General features: G+C 47.3%; 1 protein-coding gene across 1 annotated transcript in view; it reads right to left on the reverse strand.

Annotated features, from left to right (window-relative positions):
* The window catches only part of REC114 (REC114 meiotic recombination protein), a 100,552-nt gene that overhangs the window by 72,598 nt on the left and 10,016 nt on the right, over positions 1-17,938 (reverse strand). The window lies entirely within an intron of this gene.

Below are 17,938 nucleotides of genomic sequence, written 5' to 3' on the forward strand. Positions count from 1 at the left end.
AGATAAGGATGTTAAAGAGTAGTTGACTCGTCAACTATCCGATAAGCAAATGCTAGCAGACAGAGACAGCAAAGTGGGGGAAAGGGGTACTTCAAAGCACCCGGGATCAGCTATGCGGTGCTGCCCCTTTGAACGCCACCTAGTTATTAACCGATATTTAACATCCTTAGTCCGGGAGCAACCTTGTTCTGGCTCGTCACTTAAAGTCATTTACGAGCTGGGTGGGCAGACTGCCCAGCTCAGTCCCAGCTTGTCCAGATCCTGCCAGCCACACCCACTGCTTGCAGAGCTGCAGCGGGGGTAGTTCCTTGGACCCAACACAAGCAAACTCTGAGACAGGTTGCCTGCCTGTCCACCTCCTAAATGACTTTCAGGGCAGAGCCATAGCAGTAGTAGCTCCTGGACCCAGTGCAAGCCAGGACTGAGCCAGGCTGCTGGCCAGCCTGCTAAAATATTTACTGTCAGAAGGAAGGGAGATGTGTGTAGCAGATAGCATTAACCGACAAGCATCCACTAGTTTAATCAACTACACTATTACATCTCTACCATCAACACTTATACTTCATATTTCTAATTTTATGTACAAGAATGATACGTGCACCAAAATAGGAAATACAGATCCAGGAGATTGTAACATTAAATTGGATAGGTTATATGAGGGATTTTGTCCAAATCATCTCGAGTTATCCATATTTATATTCATAAACCAATTTCATAAAGCATGAGGGGGGAACTATCACAGGCACTATCTATACTGTGACAGTAGCCTTCCATCCTCGATCTACAAGGAAGCAAAGGAGAAGAGGAAAGAGGCAGCTGAACTGAATTCAAAGGCATAACAGCTGGTATAGGTTAGTGGAACTCAGGTAAGATCTTCCATTTGGCACACTGTTCTGGCTTTGTCTGCCTCAAGGAGACGGGGGAGAGGGGCTCACTGTCCTGGAGCCAATTCTTTCCTAATTTTTTCCTAGCTGTCGGGGAAAAGGGCTGAGACAAACCCACTTTCCCTTGGACTGCATTTGGCTTAGCAGAGTTGGCCACTTCAATCTTGCCTGGTTCCTTTCCTGCTCAGAGAAGGAGGACCTAATCAACCCCACCTAGACTGCGCTGCGAGAGGAGAATGTGCATCCTATCACAGACTTCCCAATAAGATAATCGATATAAGATTGGTGGTTAGGAGTCAACCTTTCCTTTTACCTCTGGATTTTCTCAGGGTATGTCTACACAGCAAAGTTATTTCGAAATAACAGCCGTTATTTCAAAATATCCTAGCGTCTACACAGCCATTCCGTTATTTTGAAATTAAATCAAAATAGCGGAGGGCTTATTTCAAAATTGGTAAACCTCATTCCATGAGGAATAACGCCAATTTCGAAACTGCTATTTTGAAATAAGTGCTGTGTCGAAATTTATTTCAAAATAAGGGGCCTCCAGCCTTCCCAGGGTGCTCTGGTGGCCACTCTGGCCTCAACCAAGAACACTCTTCTCCCCGCCCCCCCCCGGAACCCTTAAAGGGGCAGACTCTGGCCACAGTGCCTGTGCCTGCTCCAAGCACTGCCAACCCAGAGCCAGCAGTCACTGCCCCTGACTCAGTGGCCCCAAAACATGAGCCAGCAAGCCACTGGCAGCCAGCCCTCCACCGCTCCCCAGGACCAGTCTGCCAGTTCCCAGGAGCCTGCCAGGGCCTGGAGAAGGTGGGCACCTTCCTGGTCCAGGGTGGAGGTCATGGACCTTATTCAGGTTTGGGGGGGGGGGGACACCCCCAATGTCCATGATCTCCATACTAGATAGAAGAACGCGACCATCTATGGCAGAATATCTGCCAGCCTGGCCACCAAAGGCTACATGCAAACCCAGGAGCGGGTTCACATGAAAATCAAGTTGGACTGGCAAGACCCCTAACCTGAGCTTCCCCTTCCCCTTGTTTCCCTGTTCTAGCTACCTCCCCTCAGGTTTCCCCCTTCCCTCTCTTTCCCTCTCCCACCTCCTTTCCCCAGTCTCACCAGAGTTTCATCCCCCCCCCCCCAGTTTTGTTAAAGAAAGAGTGTTTGTGTTCATGAAAATACATGTATTTTATTTTACATCAGGAAGGGGGGCTAGGAAGGGGTAAGTGGAAGGATGTGAGGGAGGAATGAGGCACCAAGCCCCTAGTGGGGCAGACCAGGGAGGCTCTTAGTGCTCCTCAGGGTGGAAGCTCTACCACAGGGCCTCCTGGATACTGACAGCCCCCCCGATGGACCTCCCGGATTGCAGCCTGCAGAAAGTGCAGCCAGATTCGCAGCAATGTGTCCAAGAGAAGCACTAGAGTGCCCAGAGGCAGCTCTGGCTCCATGTTGCAGATTGCTGTGGTGTTCCCAGTGAGGGCAACCAGAGCACGCAGAGACAAAATGCTTTGCTGTCCCTCAGAGGCAGGAAAGGAAGCAGGGAAACCTGAAAACCAACTGTCCGGGGGGGGGGGGGGGGTCCCTTTAAGCACAGGCCTCAGATAGCCTCAGGCAGTGGCCACACAAAGTAACTCCTGACCTGATGCCCTGCCGGACCTGGTTCTGGCCGGCCTTAAATGCTATTCAGCGTCCACTCAGTGGACACGAAATGCTATTTCGAAATGCATTTTGTGTGTAGACGCATTATTTCAAAATAACTATTTCAAAATTAGATATTTCGAAATAACACTGTAGTGCAGACATACCCTCAGTCTGACCTGCCACCTGAAGCTTGCAGGGTCACCAGCTGCTGCAAATGTCTCAGCAAGGGAAGCAGAGTAGAGGAAACAATCTCCCCAGATATCGAACGTAACCATAGAATATAGCCAAAAAGGGATTGACACACTGAGCAGAATTGTTAATGTTTAACGAATGGAAATAAAGTTTTGAATTCTCCTCCAAAAGGGACTGGTAGAATTTGTCTGCCATTGTGGACGCAGCAGGGAAAAGAAAATAGAAGAAACTTCAAAAGGCAGAGCATCCTTCTCCTGTCTGTGACTAACAAGTGTAGCTGTGTCTCCTAGCTACAATCAAGCTGAGATACCCATCATTACACATATGTGGACCTTAGGACTAAAAATAAATGCTGAGCCCATATTCATAGAGTTCCTAGAAGACAAGGTTGGTGCTACTTAAGTGCATTTTTCTGCTCTTCTGCTGACTGCGCAGTCCCACTCTGATCTGTACTCGTGAAGGCTTCCTTCCTTTCACATGCTATGGTTCAGCCCTTTATTTGCCAGAATTTTTATATTTGAGTTTCTTTACTTAGAAACATTTTTGTAAGTCTTTTCTTATCAATTCCCAGTAGGGTGTTAATGTCCCTTTCAAATCCACAGCCTTATATTTGTATATCAATTACTTAAAACTTATCTACAAGCCTATATTGTTTTTGATTAATCCACACTAAGTTTATTCATTTAACGGTTCTGATCCCTCAGTCGTTTTGCATCTGCTAGAGGTGAGGAGGGAAGGAGTTCCACAGCAGTCAGTAAACAGAAATACAAGTGTGACAGTGTAGTGACATACCCTCCAGGGAGACAGCGAACAGACATTGTTGCTCTCTAATTCTAGTAGGATTGTTGGCAACATTACTTGAGCAAACAGCAAACTCTGCCCTTACATGCCAGAAATAGTTCTATTTCAAGAGGTGAAAAAATTAGAGCAAAAATTCAAAAATTTCCAGCTTATTTTCTGGACACTTCTCATCTACGCTCCAGGATGTCAGTAGTATCACTAAGGAGCAAATCCTAAAGCAGCATGCAAGTCCCTCACTCCAACGTAGGGAAGAGTCACATGTACATTATGCCTACTGTTCTCCCCTCTCCTCCAATTAGGCCAGTAACACATTAAAGACAAAAGCGACGAAGAGTCCTGTGGCACCTTATAGACTAACTGAAGTGTAGGAGCATAAGCTTTCGTGGGCAAAGACCCACTTCGTCAGATGCATGTAGTGGAAATTTCCAGAGGCAGGAATAAATATGCAGGCCAGGATCAGGCTGGAGATGACCAGGTGGATCCAATCAAGGAGGATGAGGCCCACTTCTAGCAGCTGATCTGGAGGTGTGAATTCCAAGAGAATAGAAGCTGCTTTTGTAGTTAGCAAGCCATTCACAGTCTTTGTTTAATCCAGAGTTGATTGTGTCAAACTTAAAGATGAACTGTAGCTCAGCAGTTTCTCTTTGAAGTCTGGTCCTGAAGTTTTTTTGCTGCAGGATGGCTACTTTTAGATCTGCAATAGTGTGTCCAGGAAGATTGAAGTGTTCCCCTACAGGTTTTTGTATGTTGCCATTCCCAATATCAGATTTGTGTCCATTGATTCTTTTACGTAGGGACTGTCCTGTTTGGCCGATGTATATAGCAGTGGGGCATTGTTGGCACATGATGGCATATATTACGTTGGTGGATGTGCAGGAGAATGTACCAGTGACAGTATGGCTGATCTGGTTAGGTCCTGTGATGGTGTTGCTGGTGTATATATGTGGGCAGAGTTGGCACCGAGGTTTGTTGCAAGGATTGGTTCCTGAGTTCGAGTTATTATGGTGCGGTGTGTAGTTGCTGGTGAGAATATGCTTCAGGTTGGCGGGTTGTCTGTGGGCAAGGACCGGCCTACCTCCCAAGGCCTGTGAGAGCAAGGGATCATTGTCCAGGATGGGCTGAAGATCACTAATGATGCGTTGGAGAGGTTTTAGCTGGGGACTATAGGTGATGGCCAGTGGTGTTCTGTTGGTTTCTTTCTTGGGCTTGTCCCGTAGCAGGAGGCTTCTGGGTACACGTCTGGCTCTGTCAATCTGTCTCCTCACTTCCTCGTGTGGGTATCGCAGTTTACAGAATGCTTGTTGAAGGTCTTGTAGGTGTAGGTCTCTGTCTGAGGGGTTGGAGCATATGCGGTTGTACCTCAGTGCTTGGCTGTAAACAATGGATCGTGTGGTGTGTCCGGGATGGAAACTGGAGGCATGCAGGTAAGTATAGCGGTCGGTAGGTTTTCTGTATAGGGTGGTATTGATATGACCATCACTTATTTGTATCGTGGTGTCCAGGAAATGGACCTCCCGTGTAGATTGGTCCATGCTGAGGTTGATGGTGGGGTGGAAGCTGTTGAAATCATGGTGAAATTCTTCCAGAGTCTCCTTCCCATGGGTCCAGATGATGAAGATGTCATCGATGTAGCGTAGGTAGAGAAGGGGTGTAAGTGGACGAGAGCTGAGGAAGCGTTGTTCCAGGTCAGCCATAAAAATGTTGGCGTATTGTGGGGCCATGCGGGTGCCCATAGCAGTGCCACTGGTCTGGAGGTATATGTTGTCACCAAATCTGAAATAGTTGTGTGTGAGGATAAATTCACAGAGTTCAGCCACCAGTTGTGCTGTGGCATCATCAGGAATACTGTTCCTGACAGCTTGTACTCCATCTGCATGTGGGATGTTTGTGTAGAGAGCCTCTACATCCATGGTGGCTAGGATGGTGTTTTCTGGAAGATCACCTATGCATTGTAGTTTTCTCAGGAAATCCGTAGTGTCACGAAGGTAACTGGGAGTGCTGGTGGCGTAGGGTCTGAGCAGAGAATCCACATAGCCAGACAGTCCTTCAGTAAGAGTGCCAATGCCCGAGATGATGGGGCGTCCGGGATTTCCAGGTTTGTGGATCTTGGGTAATAGATAGAACAACCCTGGTCGGGGCTCTAAAGGTGTGTCGATTTGTTCCTGTGTTTGTTTGGGGAGTGTCCTGAGCAGATGGTGCAGTTTCTTAGTATATTCCTTAGTGGGATCTGAGGAAAGTGGCCTGTAGAATATGGTATTGGAGAGTTGTCTGGCAGCCTCCTTTAGGTAGTCAGGCCTGTTCATGATGACAACAGCACCTCCTTTGTCAGCCTCTTTGATTATAATGTCAGAGTTGTTCCGGAGGCTGTGGATGGCATTACGTTCTGCACGACTGAGGTTACCAGGCAAGCGATGCTGTTTTTCCACAATTTCTGCCTGTGCACGTCGGCGGAAGCATTCTATGTAGAGGTCCAGACTGTCATTTCGGCCCTCAGGAGGAGTCCATGTGGAGTTCTTCTTCTTGTGCTGTTGGTGGGAAGGTATCTGTGTGTCAGTGCACTGTTCAGTGTCGTGTTGGAAGTATTCCTTGAGACGGAGACGGCGAAAGTAGGCTTCCAGATCACCGCAGAACTGTATCATGTTAGTGGGGGTGGCGGGGCAAAAGGAGAGTCCCCGAGATAGAACAGATTCTTCTGCCGAGCTGAGTGTGTAGTTGGAGAGATTGACGATATTGCTGGGTGAGTTAGGGGTACCATTGTTGTGGCCCCATGTGGCAGGTAGGATTTTAGACAGCTTACAGTCCTTTTTCCTCTGTAGAGAAGTGAAGTGTGTAATGTAGATCTCCTGTCTTGTTTTAATAAAGTCCATTTGTGCAGAAGGTTGGTGTTTTATGAGAGACTCCAGATTGGAGAGCTCTTTTTTGATGTTTTCCTGTTTGCTGTACAGGATGCTGATCAGGTGATACTTGACATTAAAGACAGAAATTTAATTAGTTTGCCATAATTTATTCTTGATAAATCTATATTACATATAACCCTATTAGCTTCTAGCTGCTTACAAACTGACTGTTTAATAATTTATTCTATATCTTTCCAGATATCAAAGTTAGGCTCATTGGCCTACAAGAAAAACCCCCTCAAAACTCACTGACTTGGCTCCTAACAAGCTAGAGGCTTTCCTCACACTCCAGCCTCACCCTCAGCTTACTTGGATTTAGTCCATGGGGCAAGTAGACATTCGCACTCCAGCCTTGCAAGGGGGCCCAGAGCTTCAGAACTTCCCCCGGCAGGAAGGTGAGCCAGTGCTTGCATTCCAGTCCCATGGGATGGGGGAGGGTGCACTGAAGTTTAGAGATTTGCCATGGAGCTGAAGCACAAATGCCAGCTCACCCTGCTGCGGAGGGACGCCCCTAGCCTTGCTGTGGACCAGATTCAAGTAAGTTGAAGGCTGGATCCATCCCATGGGCTGTAGGTTCCCCACTGCTGATGTATTCTGACCTCCCGCATATCACAGGCCACAGAATCTCACTCACCCATCCCTGCTTGACTCATAGCCTCTGAGAAGTCTGATGACTGATAAGACTTCAAATTACAGAGACGCCACCACTTACTCTAATCCTAAGCAGCAAGTACCTGAAGAACTTAGTGCAGAGATGAAGCAGTGGACTTTGAGTTATGACATTAAGGTTTACTTTAAACTTGTGGGTAGAGTTATTTGGAATATTAAGAAATAAACATACAACAAGGGTGATTTTATGTTAAAAAAATGCCAAAAGAATATCTGCCAAGACTCTCACGGAGAGGACATAGCTGTAGCTTGTTGGGCTGTGCTTTGAGACATAATCCTCTCTGACCATTATTTGTAAGTTCTTGTAATATATTTATATATCTTGTAAAATATTTTTTCTGGGCTGTTGACAACATTTTCTAAAATGTCATCTTCAGATTAATCACAGGAGGTTCCAAAGAAAAATCTCATTCATATGTAAACTTAGGAATTGTGAATATTAGGCTGAGAATGGAACTCTAGAAATTGGGGTTAGTTCTGCTTTGGGCAGGGAGTTGCACTTTGTCACCTCGGCTGTGTCCAGACTCAGGGGTTTTTTCGGGAAAGTAGCCTTTTTCCGAAAAAACTTCCCCTGCGTCCAGACTCAAGCCGCGTTCTTTCGAAATTAAATCGAAAGAACGCAGCTTTTCTTTCGATGGCGATAAACCTCATTTCACGAGGAAGAACGCCTTCTTTCGAAAGTTCCTCTTTCGAAAGAAGGCGTTCTTCAATGTAAATAGGGCTTCTTCGAAAGAGAGCATCCAGACTCACTGGATGCTTTCTTTCGAAAAAGCAAGCCGCTTTTTCGAAAGTTCAACGTGCAGTCTAGACGCTCTCTTTCGAAAGAGGCTCTTTCGAAAGTATCTTTCGAAAGAGCCTCTTTCGAAAGAAGCTTGCAGTCTAGACATAGCCCTCCTGAGGTTTCTTCCAATCCTATGATTCTATGCTTCTAAGTAGGCATAGAGTAGGGAGCCATGAGCCAGATCTTCCCTAATCCTGCCTCCTACTCCCCAGCAATGTAACCCTTTTCTGTCTGCCATGGGTCCCCAAAACATACTGCTGGAGAGGATGTATTACTGCTTTTGTTGTTTCCCTATCAAAGTAATTTTTCTGCAGGGAAGCAAAGAAATCTGCAGTGGGACATAAAATCTGCATATATACAGTAATGCAGAATTCCCCCAGCAGTAAATTATGGATGGATAACTAAGGGTATGTCTACACTAGCCCCCTAGTTCGATCTAGGGAGGCTAATGAGGGTGACTGAAATTGCAAATGAAGCGCGGGATTTAAATATCCAGCACTTCATTAGCATGTTCCCAACCAGTTGCCATTTTAAAAATTGACTAGCCCGAAGTAACTGCCCACGTCTACAAGCGGCAGTGAAACGGGATTCCGAATTAAAGCCCTAAGTCGAATTAGCTGTTATTCCTCCTGCAATGAGGTTTACCAGCTAATTCGATTTAGGGCTTTAATTCAGAATCCCGTTTCACGGCCGCGTGTAGACATGGGCAGTTACTTCAGGCTAGTCACCTTCTAAAATGGCGACCGGCCGGGAACACGCTAATGAAGCGTGGGATATTTAAATCCCAGGCTTAATTTGCAATTTCAGTCGCCCTCATTAGCCTCCCTAGATCGAACTAGGCGGCTAGTGTAGACATACCCTAAGTTTCCTCTTTCTCCCTTGTGAATACCTGGTGCTCCGTAATCCGCTACCTGGGAAGTAGCCAGCTGTAAAACAAATCTCCATAAATGGGAAGGACAACTTGAACATTAAGAAAATTGAACCAACAAAACAAAAGCTCCTATATGAAGAATTGTTTGTTTACTTGGTTGTTTTTATTTTGATTCTTTCTTCTCCCTTCATAAGAAGGGTTTTAATAAAGGAAAATCAAGAAAGGCTGCAGAATCCTTTGACCAAAAGCTTTATCAAAGACAAATACATTTTAAAGGGATACAACTACAAAATTAATGAAAACCAGATGTCAAAATAACTTGAGCAAAACACATTGCTGCTTTGCAAAGGAAATTGCAACCTGCTGGATATACTTACCGTACACACAAGAAGGCTGATCTTAAATACACAATTTGTAAGTCTGACAAATTACTGAATTTATCCCTCAGAAAATAGTGACTAATGGATTATTTGCATCTCTTGATAGGTCACCCTACTAATCCTGAAATTGCATCCAATTTTCTTCAAGGATTAGTTTTATGTAAACAGAATTTGAATGACCTTGTGACATCTAAAATGTGCAACTATTTCTCATAACTGTTGAAGGGATTGGTATGCAAAGAAGATAATCAACTGGTTCAAGTGAAACAATGGGGGGGGGGGAAGAATTCAAGAGCAGACTTGTGAATTACTTAATCTGGGGGGGGAAACTGCATATAGAGAAAAGTCCCTGATAGTATTTATATTGACCAGGAGAGCTAATTCTAAAAAGAAAAACATTAAATAGAAAGTAAAGAAAAGATTCCTCCATTTTGATTGCAAGTGCTTTGGAAGACAGAATTAGGATTCAGAATGATCTGGACAAACTGGAGAAATGGTCTGAGGTAAATAGGATGAAATTCAATAAAGACAATTGCAAAGTACTCCACTTAGGAAAGACTAATCAATTACACACATATAAAATGTCCACAGTACTGCTCCAGGACTGGGATTGGCACAGATTCTCTGGGCGACACTTTACTTCTCAGTTAGATAAGGCCACTCCTCTACGCCTACCCGCCCACCACGCTCATTCCCAGAGTTCTGGAAAAAAATCAAACTTTAATTAGAAGCCAACAATTTCCACCTGCCAATCACAACACACACTCCATGAAGGGGAGGGGGAGGGCAAAGGGGAAGTGGAGGGGAAAAAAAAAGCCTCACTCACAAACACAGGGGGGAAAACAAACAACTACCAAAAAAATACACACCAACCCTCATTCACAAACACAAGCTCAGCATATAGCAATAAAGCCCAATCACAATACACACTTCCCTCAAGAGTCCTGTATCTGCTTCTTCTCTGCCTGGAGAACTCCCTCTCAAAAGCCTCACTCACAAACACAGAGAAAAAAACTCCCTCTGCTGATTGGCTGGGCCTTGGTAGGGGGAGGGACTTTCAGGCACTCCAGGGCTTTATAAGGCAGTGGGCAAGTGACCAAGGAGCTTGCCAACAGGTGAGTGCTGAGAGGGAGTTAGGAAGGGGAGAGGGACGGGGGCGAGGTTCTCTTGCCTTTCTTTTTAAATCCCTTCTCCAGGACAGCAGCGATGGATGGTGAAAGGTCTGCTGTTGTTACCTGCACGGAGTGTGCCATGTTTGTCTTCCTCCCGGAAGAAAGAACAGATTTCATCTGCACAAAGTGCAAGCTGGTCACCATTTTGGAAGAAAAAATTAGAGGACTGGAGGCCCAAATGTTGATCCTATGCTCGATCAGAGAGGATGAACACTTCCTCGATAGAAGGCAGCGTTTAATCCTTCAAGCATGGCAGGCAGAAGAAGAGCCAGAGAGGGCAGTACGGAACCAGGAAGAGAACTGGCAGCATGTAACTTCTAGAAGGGGGAAAAAGGCCACTACGGGAATCCCCCAATGCTATAGAGGTAAGTAATCGCTTTCAGGTTCTCTCCACAGGCTCTGCAGTGCTGAATGCTTTGGAAGGGACCTCACAAGGAAGAAACCACAAGGGAACACCATCTACTGGAAGGCATGGGATGCGTAGTCCTAAGGATGAGGGTTCCATGGCCACCACCCCCAAAACAAAACGACGGGTGGAGGTGGTCGAGGACTCCCTCCTAAGAGGAACTAAGCCAGGAAGAACTGGAGGCCCTGGCTCAGTCCAAGAAATATGATTTAATTGGGATAACAGAGACTTGGTGGGATGACTTGCATGACTGGAGCGCTGTCATGGAATGGTATAAACTGTTCAGGAGGAACAGGCAGGGGAGAAAAGGAGGAGGAGTTGCACTATATGTAAGAGAGCACTATGATTGCAATGAACTCCAATATAAAGAGGGAGAAAAACCTGTTTAGAGAGTCTATGGGTTAAGTTTAAAGGAGCAAACAACAGCAGTGATGTTGTGGTTGGTGTCTGCTACAGGCCACCAAATCAGGTGGATGAGGTAGATGAGGCTTTCTTTGGACAACTGAGAGAAGCTTCCAGATCGCAGGCCCTGGTTCTCATAGGGGACTTTAATCACCCTGACGTCTGTTGGGAAACCAATACGGCAGTACACAGGCAATCCAGGAAGTTTTTGGAGAATGTTGGGGATAACTTCTTGGTATAAGTGCTGAAGGATCCAACCAGGGGCCATGCGCAGCTTGACCTTCTGATCACAAATAGAGAGGAACTAATAGGGGAAGTAGAGGTGGGTGACAACCTGGGAAGCAGTGATCATGAGATGGCAGATTTCAGGATCCTGACCAAAGGAAGAAAAGAGAGTAGTAAAATACACATCTTGGACTTCAGAAAAGCAGATTTTGACTCCCTCAGAGATCTGATGGGCTGAATCCCCTGGGATGCTAACATGAAGGGGAAAGGAGTCCAGGACAGCTGGCAGTATTTTAAAGAAGCCTTATTGAAGGCACAGGAAGAAATCATTCACATACACAGCAAGAAAAGCAAATATGGTAGGCAACCAGATTGGATTACCAGAGAAATCCTTGGTGAGCTTAAAAAGAAAAAGGAAGCTTACAAGAAGTGCAAAATTGGACAGATGACTAGGGAGGAGTATAAATATATTGCTTGAGAATGCAGGGGAATTATCAGAAAGGCAAAAGCACAATTGGGATCAACAGGGCCTGTGATCTGGAAGCTTCTCTCAGTTGTCTGAAGAAAGCTTCATCTACCTCATCCACCTAATCCGGTGGTCTATAGCAGACACCAACCACTACATCACCCCTGTTGCTTACAGCTCTAAACTTAACCCATAGACTCTCAACAGGCTTTTCTCCCTCTATACTGGAGCCCTGAGCAATCATACTGCTCTATTACATACAATGCAACTCCTCCTCCTTGGCTCCCCCACCTGTTTTTCCTGAACAGTTTATACCCTTCCATGACAGTGCTCCAATCATGCGAGTCATCCCACCAAGTCTCCATTATTCCAATCAAATCATAGTTCTTTGACTGGGCCAGGGCTTCTTATTTTTCCTGTTCGTTTCCCAGGCTTCTTGCATTTGTGTACAAACACCTTAGATAACCAGTCAATCACCCTATCTTCTCCATTCGAGTCAAGGGTCCTTTTTTGTTGCTCATTGCTCTTTGTGTTTGTTCCCGGTATCCGACTTCCTCACTTACCTCAGGGCTTTGGTCACTATCCCCCAACGAACCTAGTTTAAAGCCCTCCTCACTAAGTTTGCAAGCCTGCCCGCAAAGATGCTCTTTCCTCTCTTGGTTAGGTGGATCCAATCTCTTCCTAACAATCTTTGCGCCCAGAACAGAGTCCCATCGTCAAAGAAATCAAAGCCCTCTCTCCGACACCACCTGCGCAACCATGCATTTACTTCCTCAATTCGACGATCCCTACCTGGATGTTTTCCTTCAACCGGAAGGATGGACGAGAACACCACTCGTGCTTCAAATTCCTTGATCCTTCTTCCCAATGCTACATAATCTGCTGTAACCTGCTCAAGGTCATTCTTGGCCGTATTGTCGCATGGAGAAGCAGGAAGGGGTAGCGATCCAAAGTTTTGATCAGTTTTGGAATACTCTCAATCACATCCTGAATGTGAGCTCCTGGTAAGCAGCACACTTCTCAAGATTGCCAGTCTGGATGGCAGATGGATGACTCAGTTCCTCTTAGGAGGGAGTCCCCAACCACCTCCACCCCCCATCTTCTTCTTTGGGGGAGGGGAATTTGTGGAACCCTTATCCCTAGGACTATGCATCCCATGCCTTCTGGTGTTCCTTTCTGATTTCTTCCCTGAGAGTTTCCTGCCAAAGCATTCTCCACTGCAGTGCCTGTGGAGAGAGCCTGAAAGCAGTTACTTATCGCTACAGGAATGGGGGATACCTGAGTTGGCCATCTTCTTCTTCTAGAGGTCACATGCTGCCAGTTCTCTTCCTCGTCCTGTACTGCCCTCACTGGCTCTTCAGCCTGCTGTGCCTTCCGGATTAAATGCTGCCTTCTATCTAGGAAGTCTTCACCCTCTCTGATGGAACATAAGGGCGATACTTAGGCCTCAAGTCCTCTAATTTTTTCCTCCAAAATGGCAACCAGATGAAACCTCTTCTTTCTTCCGGGAGGAAGACAAACATGGCACATGCTGTGCACGTAACAACAGCAGACCTAGCACCATCCATATCTGCCTTCCTTCTGAGAGATTCCTCAGATGTTATTAAATGCATCCTTAAAGGGCAGGAGAGAGAAAAGAAAAAAAAAATTTCTTCAAGGAAAAGAGCACCAAACACTATGGGGGTTTCCCAGGGTGAATTCCCAGGCAAACATCCGTGTAGGCTGCTACCCTGTTCGCTGCTCTCTGTGTTCGCTCTGGCTGCCTTTTTTAGAAGGCTGAGGCTAGGTCCGGATCAAAGCCTTGCCTCTGATGTAATCAACCCCTGAAGGCCCACTAGAGCTCAGGAAGTTTTGATAATAGTGTAGTGAAAAGATTTTAAAGAATGGCTAGTGTATCGCGCCTCCTTCCAACTCCCCTTCCAAACTCCCTCTCAAAACTTCCTGTTATCAGCCCCTGTTCGCTGACTCACTGCTGTATGAAGCTCTGGACTGCCTGATAGCTCAACCAATGAGCAGAGGCTTCTATATTTCAAACCTTTATTAGAAGCTCACAGCTTCCACAGGCCAGTCACAGGACACACTCCTGGGGGCGGGAGGAGGAAAGGGAGGGGAAGAGGAGAAAAACACACCCAAACCCTAGACAGACAAACACAAGGTCAGCACACAGCAAGAAACCCCCAAATACAACCACACACTACAGTCAGCCACTTCCCTCAAGGGTCCTGTATTAGCTCCTTTTCCATCTGGAGAATTCTCTCTCAAAGCTCCCTGTTATCAGCCCCTGTTCACTTGCTATCCCAAGCCCTTATACGTTCTCAGGGCACAGTTACACCGTAACTTTTTTTTCAATTCTTCTGTAGGAAGAGGTTTTTCCAACATTTGACCTGTCTAGACTTGGCTAAATGTCAGAAAACCCCTTTCTTTTGGAAGCTCCCTTATTCCTTGTGGAACGAGGAATACAGGGGTTGCCGAAAGAGCACGTTCACTCTTCCGCTAAAAATAGGGGGAAAACAAATGTGTCTCTGGACGCGGAAGAGTTTTTCAAAAAACTCTTGTAGTCTAGCCATACCCTCATTGGTTGAGACAGGATGTGTGGGCTCTGGGGTGGGAATGAGGGATTTGGGTGTGGGAAGGGGTGAGAGGTGCAAGTTCTTAGAGGGAATCTGGATGCAGGAACGTTATGATGCTGCGGCCAGATGGGGGCTTGGCCCCAATTGGGAATCTGTTGGCCAAGCTTTGCTTTTAAATAAAATATTATGACAAACACAAAAAGTTTCAGCATTATTTTTATTTATGAGAAGGGTGGGGAACCAGTTTTGAGTCAGAGGTCACTGACCCTCAGAAAAGTCAGTTGGGGCCACACAAGTGAGATGCAAAAAAATAATTCCTCCAACCCTCCCTCCTCCAGCCTCACTAATGTGGCCCCAACTCTGCTGGTGGGAGCATGGGACATGGTACTGGGGAAGGGTGATAGTGCGTGCTGGGGCGGGGACAGGGTGCTAGTGGAAACAGGGTGCCAGAGGAGACAGGGTGCCAGAGAAAGCTAAAGCAGGGGACAGGGTGCCAGCAGGTGCTGGGGCAGGGAACAGGGTGCTGCGGCAGGGGACAAGGTATTCGTGGGGGTAGGGACAGAATGATGGGGCAGGTGGCAGGCTGGTGGGGCAGGTAGTAGGCTGCCGGTGGGTGCTGGGGCAGGGAACAGGGTGTTGGTGGGGATAGGGAGTCCCCGGCATGCACCTCCTCCCAGGACTTCAACCCCTTCCCCCACAGGGGAAGGATGTCCTGGCGTGCGCCTCCTCCGGGGACTCCTATCCCCTCCCACCCCCAGCAGGGGAAGGACATCCTGGCACGTGTCTCCTCTAGGGACTCCTTCCCTCCTCTGTGGGGGGGGGAGGAGTCCGGGGGCGCCTCCTCCAGGGACTCCTACCTCCTCCACCCCCACCCCCCGGAGAGGAACAACGTCCCCAGCACACCACAGACCTGGCCTATCAAGTACTGTACTGGCTGTTTGGGGCAAGGGGAACAGCCAGCGCACTTCCTGAAATCCCGGAAGTGGCGTGCAGCTGCAGGTCTTCCGTCCACCCCACGGGAAGCCGGTGCTACCTCCATTGTCGTTGGAGATACGCAGAGGGGCTTCTTGGGGGTGGGGAAAGTGGGGGGGCCCTGAACGCCTCGCAATCAACAGGTCGGGCCCTCCCAACTGACAAGTCAATCACAATCAACGTGTTGGTGACCATGGCCCTAGAGAAAAGGCTGGATGGAATAGCTTTCCAAGGAAGTGACCCAGAGATGTGACAGCAACCAATAATTTTGAGACGCAGCAGGTAAGAAGTTACTCACCTCCGTGCAGTAATGATGGTTCTTTGAAGTGTGTCCCCGTGGGTGCTCCACGTCTTGTGTCGGGCTCATCCCGGCACCGCAAATCGGAGGCTTCCCATAGCAGTGTTCCGCTGGACCGCACACGTGCGAGCAGCACTAGAGGCCATTTGCGCCTTTCATCTGTAGCACGCGGTCCTGCCCCGCTCAGTTCCTTTACCGCCAATCTGAAACAAGAGACGAGATTCCGTAGTTGGGAGGAGGGCGGGTCTTGGATCACCCACGGGAACACACCTCAAAGAACCATCGTTACTGCATGGAGGTGAGTAACTTCTTCTTCTTCTTTGGGTAGTCCCCACGGGTGCTCCATGTCTGGTGACTCCGGAGCAGTAATCCCAGCTAAGGGTGGGCTACAGAATCATGGTTGTGGTCGCGTGAGAACACTGCTGAGGCTACAGCAGAGTCAGAGGCTAGGTGTAGAAAAATCGCATAATGTCTCATGAAAGTAATGTTTGAAGACCAAGTAGCTGCTCGGCAGATGTCCTACAAAGGGACTCCTCTTACGAAGGCCGTTGAAGTAATGACTGCACGTGTAAAATGAGCTTTAGGTTGTGACGGCAGCGATTTGTTGCAAATAGTATAACATGTGGTAATACAAGAAACAATCAGCTTTGAAATACGTTGGATAGAAAGTGGTTGACCTCTAAAATGATCTGCAACAGATATAAGGAGATGATCAGTCTTTCGTATATCGCGAGTTCTATCAATATAAAACGCCAGGGCTCAGCGAACATTGAGTGTGTGCAAGTGAGCCTCGTGCAGCGAGGTATGTGGTTTAGGACAGCAGGAAGGTAAAACGATTGGCTTGTTAATATGAAAATCACTACAGACTTTTGGTAGAAAGGTTGGGTGAGCCCTCAATGTCACAGAGTCTCGACTGAAAATAGTATATGGGGGCGATGCCATAAGCTCCGCCAGCTCGCTGATTCTACGTGCAGAGATTATGGCAAGGAGAAAGGTTACTGTCGTTGTTAGTAGCTTCTAGGGAGGCCGTGGCCAGAGGTTCAAATGGCAGGCGTGTCAGGGCATCTAGAACGAGGTCAAGATTCCACATAAGTGGCGGGGATCTGAGTGGTGGGTTAAGGTTAGTGAGGCCTTTGAGAAACCTCCTTGTGGTAGGATGGGAAAATACAGACCGTTCCTCAACGGGATGATGGAATACCGTGATGGCTGCCAAATGAACTCTCAGGGATGGTATCGAGAGCCCCGCTGTCTGCAGGTGAAGAATATAGTCAAGTACAGCATGTAATGGTGAGGCGGAAGGATTTAGATCATTAGCGTTACACCACTGTGTAAACTAGACTATTTTGCTAAGTATGTTTTTCTTGTGGAATCCTTTTTGCTATGCAGCAGAATGCATTTCACCTGCTCTGAGCAAAGATTCTCGGATGCATGGAGCCATCTATCATCCAGGCAGTCAAGTGCAAGTGGTCTCTAGCTTTGGGTGGAGTAGGGAGCCATTCTGTTGCGTTAGCAAGTCTGGGAAGAGAGGAAGTCGGTATGGTGTTTGAGCGGACAGTTGTAGGAGGGTGGAGTACCATGGCTGTCAGGGCCAAGCTGGGGATATCAACAGTACCCGAGCCTTGTCCATGACAATTTTTTCCAGTACTCTTGGAATGAGAACAACAGGGGGGAATGCATATAATAGTGACTTCCCCCAATGGTAGAGAAATGTGTCTCCCAAGGAATGTGCGCTGATTCCCGTTCTCAAGCAGTACGCCTTGCACTTCGCGTTGGCATACGTCGCAAAAAGATCTATTGTGGGGCGGCCCCAATGGTGAAAGATATGTTGAAGAACATCTGTGCGGATCACCCATTCGTGGTTGTGGGGGAAGTATCTGCTAAGTGAATCCACGATAGCATTGCTCACACCGGGCAGGTATGACACTATAATGGTAATATCGTTGTGGATGCACCAATTCCATAGCCGAACCGCCTCTGCACAGGGGGACCGAGATCTGGCCCCTCCTTGCCTGTTGACATAATATATGGCGGCAACATTGTCCGTGAGGATCCTAGTGATCTTGTCCTTTATGTGTGCTTTGAAGTGTCTGCAGGCATGGAATATCACTCTGAGCTCTAGCAAGTTGATGTGCAGCAGCATTTCTGTTTCGGACCACCGACCCTGAGCTATTAACGACAGATGTCTCACTCACCGGTTGGGGCCGCACATGGGGACGTTATCTGCCTCGAGGGTTGGGTTTGGTGAAAGGGAACACCTACCAACAGGTTCTTGGGTTTGCTCCACCAGTGGAGGGAGTCTTGAACATACGGT

The sequence above is a fragment of the Pelodiscus sinensis genome, chromosome 14, assembly GCF_052426305.1.
Source record: "Pelodiscus sinensis isolate ZL-2025 chromosome 14, ASM5242630v1, whole genome shotgun sequence".
In the NCBI taxonomy this organism is placed as follows: domain Eukaryota; kingdom Metazoa; phylum Chordata; order Testudines; family Trionychidae; genus Pelodiscus; species Pelodiscus sinensis.